Source organism: Mesoplodon densirostris, chromosome 2, assembly GCF_025265405.1.
Source record: "Mesoplodon densirostris isolate mMesDen1 chromosome 2, mMesDen1 primary haplotype, whole genome shotgun sequence".
Taxonomy (NCBI): domain Eukaryota; kingdom Metazoa; phylum Chordata; class Mammalia; order Artiodactyla; family Ziphiidae; genus Mesoplodon; species Mesoplodon densirostris.
The window spans coordinates 32699721-32714533 of NC_082662.1; the positions used below are offsets into that span (position 1 = coordinate 32699721).

At 43.5% G+C, this 14813-nt stretch overlaps 1 protein-coding gene across 2 annotated transcripts in view; it reads right to left on the minus strand.

Moving 5' to 3' along the window:
* The window catches only part of RHBDL2 (rhomboid like 2), a 72873-nt gene extending 71724 nt beyond the window's left edge, over positions 1-1149 (minus strand). The window contains exon 1 of one of the 2 annotated variants that reach the window (XM_060089539.1): positions 930-1149. The gene's annotated coding sequence lies outside the window, so the exon portion shown is untranslated. The remainder of the gene's footprint in view (positions 1-929) is intronic. The other variant, XM_060089538.1, reaches the window with a different exon arrangement.
* Positions 1150-14813: the final 13664 nt, after the last annotated feature.

The following is a 14813-nucleotide window of genomic DNA, read 5'->3' on the forward strand; positions in this document are numbered from 1 at the left end:
GTGCCTTCAAGGCCACAGTTAGGGAGGGGCATGGCGGGAAGGGAGCCAAAGAAGAAGAGTAGAGATGTTTCTTGAGGCCTCACTGTGTGCCTGGCATTCGGCTTGGTGCTTGACATGTATCGTCTCATGTCATCTTCATAACAATACTATTTAGAGATACGGAAACTGAGGCTCAGGAAGAGGTGGGATATAAATCCAAGTGTGTCTATGACTCCAAAATTAGTTTCCACTCTGCCACGCTGGCCACCAGATTATAGGTGATCACTACACATTTGTGAAATAAATTTCAGTTTTCTTATTCCCAGGAAGAGTGGAAATTGTGTGTCCCACCCCAAACTAACCCCACCCCTACCCAACCCCAGCCCTACCCACCAGAGAGAATCCAGCCACTTGCTCAAAGAACGATGAATAAACAAATGAATAGTAACAGATGAAGGAGTGAACAGAATCGCTCAGACACCCATACCAGGAAGGAGGAAACAAATAACCTTGGAGACTTGCTGTGTAGGAAGAAGCCAGAGATGTCTCCCCTGGCTGTGGTCTCTGGGGCAGAGGTCAGGCAGCACAGGAGGACTAGATCTGGCTCAGCTGGAGGGAGGAAAAACCTGGGAGGCAAGTCACTGAGGAGAATGGGATGAAGGGAGAGAAAGAAGGCCAGTGATTGACCAGCGCTGGGAGGGGCAATGGCATTACCTGGTCCTCCGGCCATGGGGGAGGGGGTGAGTCAGAGCCAGCCCCCTGACTCCTGGCCCAACGTGCTGCCAACTTTTAAAATGAAAGTAGCAGGATCCCAAGTGGCCACTCATGAAGGCTACTGCGGAAGGAGGCTGCCAAGGGAGCACCCCACGTTTGGCTCTGGGCCTCGGGCTCTCCCCCCACCCGCCAGACAGAGGGACCCGGTCCACCAGCTACCAGCTCTCGCAGCTTACCTCGGGGAGGCCAAGGGTCGTTCCAGGCAGGACAGGCTGCTCCCTGAGTTCCAGGCCAAGGGACTGCCTCAGCTGCCCTGAAGTTCCCGCCCTGCCAGGCACTCCTAGGTCCCTGGTTCCCTCCGGCCCAGCCCCCGGGGGAGGGAGCCCGAGGAAATCCCCTCCCTGCCCTGAGACGGGCCTGGGCCGGTCCAGCCAGCTCGGCAGTCTCAGCCCTGGGCTGGCCCTGGATGAATGAGTCCTCTCGCTCCGCCTGCCTGGGTCTGAGCCAGAGAGCCTGTGACCGCCCCTTAGCTCTTTCTAGTTGGCGGAGGCCCTGAACTCCAATCCTCTTCCAAGTCCTACCCTCCTGGGTCTCCTGCCCGGCATTCTTAGCTCTCCTCTGGGGAAAGACCTCAGCAGGAGGGCTTCTTTCTTTTCCCGCATTCCTATTTCCTGATTCTTCTCACTGGCTCAACTCAACAAGAAGCCGGAGGGCAAGAGAGCTTATTGATGCCATCCACAGGGGTCAGCGCCCCAAGACACACAGCAAGGCAGAGCCTGGTAGAGAGAATGGATGGCGGAAGGGTGACTAAGGAAAAAAAAAAGTCTTCCCTCCTGTGTTTCTCCGTTACTCACGTAGGACTACCACACAACACTTCTGACACCAGATGTGTGGGTTTTCCCCACACCAAACAATTCTGCAACAGCAGCTGGGTGTCCTACAATTTATCTCAGTTCTGACATGACCTACCTGAAGAGAGTGTCACATCCCACAGGTGAAGGGCTCAGACTGCCCTCCACTTCAGAAGCCAATTGCAAGAAGTAGGTCCCCAGCTTGCCCACAACTTCTGTCCAATTTAGCTACAAATCAGAGGTTCTCGTGTTCCCTTCCTGAGATATATAGGGCGAGGTCTGGGAGAGTCCCAAGCACAGGAGTTTCTGACCCCGTGGAGTTGGGATGTACCACCCTGTCGCTAGGTGGATGTGTTTACCAACCTGGAAGGTCCCCGAACCCCCTACTATTGGGATTTTATGGAGGCTTCCTCATGTAGGCATGATCGATTATTAACTCCATTTCCAGCCCCTCTATCCTCTCTAAAGGAGTGGAGGGAACCGGGTTGAAAATTCCAATGTTCTAATACTGGCTTGGTTTTCCTAGTGACCAGCTCCCATGCAGGAGCCCACACAGAGTGGCCTTGTTAGAACAAAAGATGCTCCTTGTGCTCTTATCTGGACTTAGGAGTTTACAAGCGTTTTAAGAGCCCTGTGTCAGGGACAGAGTCAAAGACCAAATATTACAACAAAAAGATGCTTGCAGCGCTCTTATCACTTAGGAAATTACAAGAGTTTTAGGAGTTCTGTGCCAGGAACCGGGGACAGAGACCAATATATGTATTTTCTAGTATCTCACAGAGGGGAAGCAAACAGCTGGAAAAAAGATATTTAGGAGTTGCACAGAAATAGCAACTGAAGCCCTGGGAGTGGGTGAGATCACTCAGGGAGAGAAACCAGAGAAAGGAGAAAAGCAAATCTAGGACAGGACTCTGGGAAACACCAAGGGACATGCAGAGCATGGAGCAGGGGAAAGAAAGAGGAAAGGCCACTAGTGAGAACCAAGGGTTTGAGTCAGTTCGAGCTGCTATAACAAATTACAGACTGGGTGGCTTAAACAACAAACATTCATTTTTCACAGTTCTGGATGCTGGGAAGACCAAGACCAAGGTGCTGGCAGATCAGTGTCTGGTGAGAGCCCTCTTCCTGGTTTGCAGATGGCCACCTTCTCGCCATATCCTCACATGGTGGAAAGCAGAGAGAGGAAGCAAGCTCTCTGTTGTCTCTTCCTAGAAGGGCTCTAATCCCATCATGAGGGCTCCACCCTCATAACCTAATTACCCCCCAGAGGCTCCATGTCCAACACCATCACACGGGGGCTTAGGGCTTCAACACATGAAGGGGAGGGAGAGGGAACACAATTCAGTCTATAGCACCAGGCATCCTGTCCACTATGGGGATTGAGCAGGAAGGCCATAGAAGCAGATGAGAACTGGAAGGAACAGAGCAAGTAGGCTGAAAGGGGGAGGGGTGGCACTTGGAGATGCCCCAAAACACTAGAGCCTTTTGTCAGGAGCTTAAGGGAGTTGCACCCCATCCCTATTTTCTAACTAAAGTAGGTGGCAAGGTCACCTGTTCGGAGTTAGAGGGAAAGAGGTTCAATCAAAGATTGAAGGAAATTGTCAAATGTTTGAAAAAATGGTTAGGACGAGAGAAACATGACCAAAGTAATGTAGAGGCTCACAGAGGGGTGGTGAGAACCCAATCAGAATGACACAGATTTGGGGGCTTCCCTGGTGGCGCAGTGGTTGAGAGTCCACCTGCCGATGCAGGGGACACGGGTTCGTGCCCCGGTCCAGAAGGATCCCACATGCCGTGGAGCGGCTGGGCCCGTGAGCCATGGCCGCTGAGCCTGCGTGTCCGGAGCCTGTGCTCCGCAACGGGAGAGGCCACAACAGTGAGAGGCCCGTGTACCACAAAAAAAAAAAAAAAAAAAAGAGTGACACAGATTAACAAAGAGACAAGAGTGAGCGGCCCTCAGGGAGTGAGAAACCAGGGAAAGCAGATACTGTCCTGAGTGATATGACATTAAGATCATTGCGAAATGGACAAGACTCATGGGGAATGCCACCAACACCATAGGCTCCCAGGACTGGAGGGAGTTTTCCCATAAGATGGGAACTGTCTACAGAAAGAAGGTCCTGCTCAAAAGGACCGAGGGAAGCCATAAAAGTGCAAAGAGCATCTGAGGCCAACAGTGGCAGTGCTGGGTCGCAGAACTGCACAGGGACAGTGGCTGTGCCTGGTCAACTCCAGTACCCAGTTCTCCCCACCAAGTAAAGCAGGACCCAGGCTGCTGAAGACACCACTCACTGAGCAGTCCAACCCTCCAACCAACCTCCCTTGTTCTTCCTTCACCCTCAACAAGCTGCTTCCTGATTGTGATTTGGCTTCCCAACGTGTGATTTCAGAGAGCAGAGGTGTCTGCCCACACCCAACACACACGTAAGTTAGGGAGCTCTCAGAGAGCAAAGCCTGTATCTAAGGTATCTCTGTGTCCCCAGCACCCAGCACAGGGTTCGGCATTGAGTTGGGGTTCAAAAAGGTATTTGAAAAACAGATCTGGGGAGGGCTGATATACCCTTAAATACATTTTGTAAATTAATAAATTCTCATTCAGGGTTTGTACATTGATTGCTTTTATTCATGTGGATCAGTACCTACAAATCACTCCAGTTCTGAAATATTGACAAGCTCATGTTTCTAAGCTTGAAAAATTCAGAGCCTGACCTTGGACTGTGGTGAACGCCAGGGTCATACCCCCACTTTTAAAAATTTATTTTATTGAAGTATAGTTGACTTACAATGTTGTGTTAATTTCTGTTGTACAGCAAACTGATTCGGTTATACACATACACTTTTTCATATTCTTTTCCATTATGGTTTATCACAGGATATTTATTATAGTTCCCTGTGCTATAGAGTAGGACCTTGTTGTTTAACCATCCTATATAAAATACTTTGTATCTGCTAATCCCAAACTCCCAATCCCATTCCTCCCCCACCACCCTCCCCCTTGACAACTGCAAGCCTGTTCTCTATGTCTTTGAGTCTGTTTCTGTTTTGTAAATAAGTTCATTTGTGTCATATTTTAGAGTCCACATATAAGTGATATCATATGGTATTTGTCTTTTTCTTTCTTTTTTTAATATATTTATTTATTTATTTTTATTTTTATTTTTGGCTGTGTTGGGTCTTTGTTGCTGTGTGCAGGCTTTCTCTAGTTGCAGCTAGCGGGGATTACTCTATGTTGCGGTGCACGGGGTTCTCATTGCAATGGCTTTTCCTGTTGCAGAGCACGGGCTCTAGAGCACAGGCTCAGTAGTTGTGGTGCACGGGCTTAGTTGCTCCGCGGCATGTGGGATCTTCCCAGACCAGGGCTTGAACCCGTGTCCCCTGCATTGGCAGGCGGATTCTTAACCACTGCGCCACCAGGGAAGTCCTGTCTTTCTCTTTCTGACTTACTACACTTAGTATGATAATCTGTAGGGCATGTTGCTGCAAATGGCATTATTTCATTCTTTTTTATGGCTGAGTAGCATTCCATTGTATATAAAGATCATGGCCCAGTGGGGTCAGTGAACTAGCCTTCTTTGTAAAGCACCACACCTAGCACCATCCCTCCTCACCCAACCAACATCATGAGACCTAGAATATCTTTTCCCTGGGAATTCCCTTGCAGGACAGTGGTTAGGACTCTGTGCTTCCTCTTCAGGGGCCTGGGTTCGATCCCTGAACAGGCAACTAAGATCCCACAAGCCTCACAGCCAAAAAAAAAAGTATCTTTTCCCATTTAGATTTTGCATTTGAAATTTCTACAACTGTTTGTGTGGCTTTTTTCCCCCCCTCCTACAGCTATTAGCTGCTCTGGCAAAGAACATAGTAGGGTGGTAAGACTGATTTGGGTTTGGGTGCTACAGGAAGACAAGGGCCAAGTATCTTTCCAGCTCACCACACCCAGCCCCTCCCCACCCCGTCCCTCAAGACTTTGGCTGTCATGTATGTAACCCATGCTCAGCATTGGTCTCAGTGACTGGACCACAGAAGGAGGACATTTGACTCAGGCTGGGCCAGTTCGTTTCCTTTTCCTAAAAAATGGCCATAGGGGAAGAGAGACTCTACTCTGTCTCTTCTTATAGCTGTAACTAAAAGAAGTTAACCTGGGAGCTGCAGAGAGCTCCTTGTGTGGAGGTGCGGGGTAAAGAAATATTTTCTTGGAACTCTGAGCTTGCCACAGTGTATGGAGAAAATTCCAGTCTTTCCCCCCGTGTGTCTCCTCTTCTACTCATAGAGAACACTTGACTTCTGACACTTCCGGTCATCAAATGTGTGACCACCAAGCAATTTTCTGTGACACCAGCTGGGTGTCCTACAATTTAACTCAGTTCTGACACTATCGCCCTGAAGAGAGTGTCAGATCCCACAGGTGAAGGGCTCAGTCCCACGAGACTATCCCCACTTCAGATGACAGCCAGTCCCAAGTAGTGGGTCCCCAGGTTACCCACAACTTCTTTTTTTTTTAATATATTTATTGGATAATTGCTTTACATTGTTGTGTTAGTTTCTGCTGTACAACCAAGTGAATCTGTGTATACATATATCCCTGTATCCCCTCCCTCTTGAGCCTCCTTCCCACCCTCCCTATCCCACCCCTCTAGGTGGTCACAAAGCTTCGAGCTGATCTCCCTGTGCTATGCAGCAGCTTCCCACTAGCCATCCATTTTACATTTTTACCCATAACTTCTATCCACTTGGTTACAAATTGCAGGTTCCCACGTTCCCCTACTAGGGTTTGATTAATTTGCTAGAGTGGATCACAGAACTCAGGGAAACACTTATATTTACCAGTTTGTTAAAAAATATGATAAAGGATACAGATGAACAGGCAGGTGAGGACATATAAGACGAGGTGTGGGAGGGTCCCAAGAGCAGGAGCTTCTGTCTCCATGGAGTTAGGGTGCATTCTCTCCCAGTACATGGATGTATTCACCAACCTGAAAGCTCTCAGAACCCCATGTTATTGGCATTTTAAAGAGGCTTACTTATGTAGGCATGATCAATTATTAACTTCATTTCCAATCCCTCTACCCTTACTAGAGAAGTGGGGGTGGGGAGGTAGGGCTGAAAATTCCAAGCTTCTAATCATGGCTTGTTTCTTCTGGTGACCAGCTCCCATCCAGGAGCCCACTCAGAGTCACCCCATTAGAAAGAAAGATAAATGCTCTTATCACTTAGGAAATTACAAGGGTTTTAGCAGCTCTGTGCCAGGAACTGGGTGCAGAGACCAACACATATGTTCTATTATCTCACACACATCATAACACCTACCACAATGTATTTAAAGTACCTGAGTGTGTGTCTTTCTCTTTCCCTGCTAAAGGGCATGAGACTATGCTTCAAGGACAGTAACCTTCACTGTTTCATCATTGTATCCATGCAATTATGCCCCAAATCTGACACAAAGTATGAAACAATGAATGTTTGTTGAACTTTCAAACTAGGCAACATAAATGAGGTTCCCACCTTTTCCAGGGGAAGGCTCCCTCAGCCACTAACAGGTGTCAGGACATGTCTCTGTGGCTTCTGGCCACCAAGCTACTTGTCTGATCCATAGTGAGTGGTAAAAGTACAGGTGAGTCACTAGAGGTATGCAGAGTGACCACCTGGACAGCTCTGAGGCCCTAGTGTGTCAGGCTCTAACAGGAAGCAATTTAAAGTAGGCTGCAACAAGTTACTCGTTGTATTCTTCCAGATTGTGTGGAGCATGTTCCCCAAATGCTGAGTTCTTTCCTCAATGTGTCAAATGAACTGCAAACATAAGCCTCCCAATAAATTAGCTTTCCTTATGGTTTTGTTTTGGGTTTTTTTGTTTTGAGGTGGACCATTTTTAAAGTCTTTATTGAATTTGTTACAATATTACTTCTGTTTTACATTTTGGTTTTTTGCCCACTAGTCATGTAGTGGTATCTTAGCTCCCAGACCAGGGATCAAACCCACACCCTCTGCATTAGAAGGCGAAGTCTTAACCACTGAACTGCCAGGGAAGTCCCTTCCTTATGGTTTTTAGCATTCTATGCCTAAAGGAAAAATAAGTTGTTAAAAAGATATTTGTTTATGAAAAAAGACATACCATTCACAGAAAACCCAATACAGCAGAACTTAAAAACAAAACAAAAATAAACAAAAACTAGATAAAATGTAAAGAAATCTTTTTTTAATGCATGACTGACCTTGACTGGATGCGAGTAATCCCTAAGAGAAAATAGGAGTAAGCAATTGTGAGAATCGTATTTGCCCCAGTGGCATATACAGATTCCTAGTGATCCAGCATCTGTGTTTTCATGGGTTATTGAGGTAAGGAAGCCTGAGTCTAAGGAGAGCAGAAAGTAAAATCAGAGGATAAGGCTGAGCCTCTCCAATCCCCAAACCACTAATATCCTCGTGGGCAGTGGGTAAACTAAAAACAAAAAACAAAAACGGGGGGTGGTGGGGATGCAGGTCTACCTTAACTTAGATCAGCGTAAAGTAAAAAATAAACAAACAAAAAACTCTCTCTCCTGAGAATTCTCTATCCCAAGAATTTTCTATCCCATACCTCCACTCATATATATTTACCTAGGGACTTACGCACTTTAGCTGTGTGACCCAAAACACTCCAAGATGAAAACTTAAAGTGTTTCTGGATTGGTAGGACAGACAGACATCTGGGAGAAGCAAACCCAAACTTCCTCTTGAAGAATATCATTAACTCCAAGCCTCAAACATTTTCCCACAAAGTTTCAACATGACTCACAATTTTTTTAAGAAGTCTCTAACTACACAAAGAAACAAATGCCTACAAGCAGAAGCAACAATTAGAGAATTATACCCATAAAGATCACAGATATGGGCTTCGCTGGTGGCGCAGTGGTTGACAGTCCACCTGCCGATGCAGGGGACACGGGTTTGTGCCCCGGTCCGGGAAGATCCCACATGCCATGGAGCGGCTGGGCCCGTCAGCCATGGCCACTGAGCCTGCGTGTCTGGAGCCTGTGCTCCGCAATGGGAGAGGCCACAACATTGAGAGGCCCGCGTACCGCAAAAAAAAAAAAAAAAAAAAAGGTCACAGATACTGCTATTATCAGCTATAAACTATAATTTTATTATGTTTAATATGTTGAAATAAATTAAAGAGGGAATTAAAAGTACAACCAAGAAAAAGTAAATAGCAATGACAATAAGTCTAGACAAATAACAAGAGATTCTAAAAATCCTCGATATTTTCCCTTGTTTAATTTCACTAGAGAAATTTAAGAACCCTTGAACTGCCAGAAAACCAACAGTAGAGTAAATGGAAGGATTAAAATATGGGGCATGCTGCCTGGCTGAGATCACAGTATTGAAGTTCACCATGCCACAGGTTACAGAGATTGCTGAAGGTTTTAATTTAGAACTGCTGATCTTTGTAAGTTTCTCAGAACTTTTTTGTGATAAAATATACATAACATAAAATTTACCACTATAACCATCTTTAAGCGTACATCTCAGTGGACTCTCATTGCTTTTTAAGTCTTCTCTTTGTTTTTGATGTTTTAAAGTTTCACTATTATGACTTTCTATTTATTTACTCTGCTTGTATTCATTTGGATTCCTGATTATGAGTTGATATTATTTATCAGTTCTGGAATATTCTTACAATGACCTTTTTGAAGAGCGTCTCTCCTTCAGTCTCTGTTATTTCCTTCTGGATGGAATTCTGATTAGATGGACATTGGATCTTCTTACTGTCCACTCGTTGTCTTTAAACTTCTGTTTTATATTTTCTCTCTCTTGGTTTCTGTGTTGTATTCTGCATAACTTCTTCACGCACAGCTTCTAATTCACTAAATCTTTCTTTCATTTTTTTTTTTTTTTTTTTTTTTTGCGGTATGCGGGCCTCTCACTGTTGTGGCCTCCCCCGTTGCGGAGCACAGGCTCCGGACGCGCAGGCTCCGGACGCGCAGGCTCAGCGGCCATGGCTCACGGGCCCAGCCGCTCCGCGGCATATGGGATCCTCCCAGACCGGGGCACGAACCCGTATCCCCTGCATCGGCAGGCGGACTCTCAACCACTTGCGCCACCAGGGAGGCCCTTTCTTTCATTTTTAATCTGTGATTTAACCCATACAATGGATTTCTAATGTCGGTTATTACATTTTTTCTTTCTGTACATTTTATTGGATTCCTTTTCAAGTCTGTTTGATTAGTTTTGATAAATTTAATTGAATATTTACATATTAATGATTGTGAGGAGTATGTTAAAATATCTTACTATAATAACACATTTATTAACTTCTTATATCCCTACACTTATCCAAACAACTTAAATAACATAATTAGCAAGATTGATCTAATGGACTTAAATAGAACACTGTACCTATCATCCCAGGAACATAAAAATATTTATAAAAATTGACTTATATTAAGTAATAAAGCAAGTCTCAAAACATTTCAGAGAAATCATATCATACAAATCACATTTTCTTTTTTTTTTTTTTTTAAAGCTTTGTGCTACCACTTTATTTATTTATTTATTAAAATTTATTTATTTATTTATGGCTCTGTTGGGTCTTCGTTTCTGTGCGAGGGCTTTCTCCAGTTGCGGCGAGCGGGGGCCACTCTTCATCGTGGCGCACGGGCCTCTCACTCTCACGACCTCTCCTGTTGCGGAGCACAGGCTCCAGACGCGCAGGCTCAGTAGTTGTGGCTCACGGGCCCAGGTGCTCCGCGGCATGTGGGATCTTCCCAGACCAGGGCTCGAACCCGTGTCCCCTGCACTGGCAGGCAGATTCTCAACCACTGCGCCACCACGGAAGCCCTACAAATCACATTTTCTTATCACAGTATAACTAAGCTAAAGATTAATAACAAAAAATCGACTTAAATGAAATATCTAGAAAAGGAAAATTCATAGAGACAGAAAATAGAATAGAGGTTACCAGGGGTGGGGCTGAGGGGTGGGGAAGACATGGAGTTATTGCTTAATGGTTATAGAGCTTCTGTTTGGGGTGATGAAAAAGTTTTGGAAATAGCTAGTGGTGATGGTTTTACAACATTGAATATAATTAATGCCACTGAATTGTACATTTAAAAATGCTTCAAATGGCAAATTTCATGGTATGTATATTTTATCAGAATAAAACATTTAAGAAAAACCCCAAAAAGATAAATAAAAACAAAACAAAAAATATATCTGGAAATTTAAAATACATATTTCCAAATGACCAATGGTCAAAAAGAAATCATCATGGAAATTAGAAAATACTTCACAATATTGTAAATTGACTATACTTCAATAAAAAATAAATTAAAGAAAAAAGAATACACTTAAAACCAAACTATTACAGGCCAAAATTTTCGGCATGCAGCAAAAGTAGTACTTATAGAGAAATAATATACTTAAATAGTGCATTAAAGATCTATTGCTATATAAATGATTACCCCAAAACTTAGTGATTTAGTTTTAGCAACAGACATTTATTATCTCTTATACTTTCTGTGGGATAGAAATTCAAGAGCATCTTGGTTGGATGGTCCTGGCTCAGAAACTCTAATGAGGTGGCAGTCATCCAAAGGCTTGACTGGGGCTAGAGGATGCACTTTAAGGTGTCTCACTCATACTGTCGGCAAGTTGGTGCAGGCTGTTAGCAGGAAGCCTTCATTCCTCTCCTTGTGGACCCCTGCACAGGTCTGCTTGAGTTCATACAACATGGTGGCTGACTTACCCCAAAGCAAACAATCCAATGTACTTAGGTGGAAGCCACAATGCCCTTTATCATCTAGCGTCAAAGTCACACATCATCACTTCTACCATCATAGAAACCAGCCCTGATTCACTGAGGGAGGAAACTACTCAAGGGTGTGAATCTTAAGTGGTAATGACCCTTGAGGGCCACCTTAGGGGCCCACTACTACAAATAGTGAAATATTAAAAGCATTTTTTCTTTAGAATCAGAAATAAGACAAGAATGCCTATCATCACCATTTCTACTCAATACTATGCTGGAGGTGATAGACTATACATTAAAAAAAGAAAAAGAGAAATTCCCTGGTGGTCCAGTGGTTAGGACCCAGTGCTTTCACTGCTGGTCCCAGGTTCAATCCCTGGTTGGGGAACTAAGATCCCATAAGCTGCATGGCATTCATGGGCAAAGAAAAAGAAAAAGTAAAAAAAGAAAACTTTTTCTTTTTGAAGAATTGGAACGTAAAAAACAAAACAAACTACATGCAGGTAATATGCTTACTTATATAGAACCCCCCCCAAAAAAAACTACAAGCAATTTATTTGAATTAATAATTTAGGAAGTTTACCAGCTTTATGATCAATATTCAAAAGCCAATTCAATTGCTACATTTCAGCAATTAATATAAAGACCTTTAAATGATATCATTATAATATTTTAAGAATATATCATTAACTATATTTTTGAAAACTATGAAGTACCTAGGACAAATCTAACAATATTTTCCAAAATACTGTTTAGATTTTATATATACACACATATTTATACATACACAGATATCTATATCTATATCTATAGCTGACTCTTGAACAAGGAGGGGGTTAATCAGCATATAACTTAGCCAGCCTTCCTTATCTGTATAAGTGGATCCTGGAAGTTCAAACCTGAGTTTTTCACGAGTCAACTATACATTCATATACATATATATTTTTTAGTTATTTTTATTTATAAAACAACTACATGACATGGATGGACCTAGAGATTGTCATACTGAGCAAAGTAAGTCAGACAGAAAAAGACTAAAATCATATGATATTGCTTATATGTGGAATCTAAAAAAAAAGGTACAGGGACTTCCCTGGTGGTCCCGTGGTTAAGAATCCACCTTACAATACAGGGGATGCAGGTTTGATCCCTGGTCGGGGAACTAAGATCCCACATGCCACAGGGGAACTAAGCCTTCACGCTGCAGCTGCTGAGCCCGTGCGCTCTGGAGCCCACACGCCACAACTAGAGAGAAGCCCGTACACCGCAACTAGAGAAGCCCGTGTGCTGCAAGGAAAGATCCCACAGGCTGCAACAAAGATTCTGTGTGTCACAGCTAAGACCCGACACAGCCAAATAAATAAATAAATAAATAAATAAATAAAAATTTAAAATAGAAGTTAAAAAAAAGGTACAAATGAACCTATTTACAAAACAGAAATAGAGTCACAGATGTAGAAAACAAACTTATGGTTACCAAGTGGGAAGCGGGTGAGCGGGAGGGATAAATTGGGAGATTGGGATTGACATATACACACTATTATGTATAAAATAGATAATTAATAAGAACCTACTGTATAGCACAGGGAACTCTACTCAATACCCTGTAATGACCTGTATGGGAAAAGAATCTAAGAAAGAGTGGGTATATGTATATTTATAACTGATTCACATTGCTGTACAGCAGAAACTAGCACGACACCATAAATCAACTATACTCCAATAAAAATTAATTTTAAAAAATAACTATAAAGATAAGTAGGAAAAAATGAAAAAAATCAAGATAGTGGCCATTCTGATGTAGAGGAAAGAGTTGGAATGGGGGGACAAAACACATTAGCAGCTACAAAGAGACTTTTAATATTACTTCTTATGCTTGATAAACATTCTTTTTATTTTTAGTATTTTATCACCATGAACAATTTCATTGTAAACATCTTGTTATGGACTGAATTGTGTCCCATCCCAAAACTCATTATGTTGAAGTCCTAACCCCAATGTGACTTTATTTGTAGATGGGATCTTTAAAGAGGTAATTCAGGTTAAGTGAGGTCATAGGGGTGGGGCCCTAATCCAATGGACTGGTGTCCTTACAAGAAGAGGAAATGACAGCAGGGTTGCAGTGCACAAGAAAGGCCATGTGAGGACACAGCCAGAAGGTGGTCAAATACAAGCCAAACAAAGAGAGGCTTCAGGAGAAACCAAACCTGCCAGCATCTTGATCTTGGACTTCCACCCTCCAGAACTGTGAGAAAATAAATTTCTGTTGTTTAAGTCACCCAGTCTGTGGTATTTCGTTATAGCAGTCCAAGCAAACGAATACACCCATTATTATACATTTGTCTTTATATATGAGTGCTTTTATTTGTATAGAATAGATTTTGCAGGAGTTGGATCGACGGTTGCATATTTTTAATTATAGAAGATGCTGCCAGGCGGCTTTCCAAAAAGAACTAAAAAAATTTACATTTACGACAGCAATATATGAGGGTTACTTTTTCCTCAAAACCCCTCCAGTAATAGGTGCTATTGATTTTTAATATTTACTGGTCCAATGGGTCTAAAGTAGTATTTCATTGAACTTTAATTTACATTTCTCTAACATGTCAGTTTGAACATCTTTTCAAATGGCTGTAGGTCATTAAGATTTGCGCCTCTGTGAATTATCTCTTCCTGTCTTTTGCTCATTTTAAGTGGATTATTCTTTTCTTTTCTTATCAGTTAGTGAGATCTTTATATTATAAATATTAATTCCCTATGCATAAGCCCCAAATTGAAAATATGTATTTTTCTAACCTATTTCTCATCAATTAATCTGTTTACAATTTTTTTTTTTTTTTTTTTTTTTTTTGCGGTATGCGGGCCTCTCACTGTTGTGGCCTCCCCCGTTGCGGAGCACAGGCTCCGGACGCGCAGGCCCAGCGGCCATGGCTCACGGGCCCAGCCGCTCCGCAGCATATGGGATCCTCCCAGACCGGGGCACGAACCCGTATCCCCTGCATCGGCAGGCGGACTCTCAACCACTTGCGCCACCAGGGAGGCCCTGTTTACAATTTTTTAAGCATACAAAAGAGCTTAAGGGCTTCCTTGGTGGCACAGTGGTTAAGAATCCACCTGCCAATGCAGGGGACACGTGTTTGAGTCCTGGTCCGGGAAGATCCTATATGCCGTGGAGCAGCTAAGCCCTTGTGCCACAACTAATGAGCCTGTGCTCTAGAGCCCGCGAGCCACAACTATTGAGCCCATGTGCCGCAACTACTGAATCCCGCATGCCTATAGCCTGTGCTCCGCAACAAGAGAAGCCACCACATTGAGAAGCCCGCACACGACAATGAACAGTAGCCCCTGCTCGCCACAACTAGAGAAAATCCCATGCACAGCAACGAAGATCCAATGCAGCCAAAAAACATAAATAAATAAAATAAATAAATTTATTTTTTTAAAAGAGCTTAATTTATACATGATAAAATATGTCTGGGCTTCCCTGGTGGCACAGTGGTTAAGAACCTGCCTGCCAATGCAGAGGACACAGGTTCGAGCCCTGG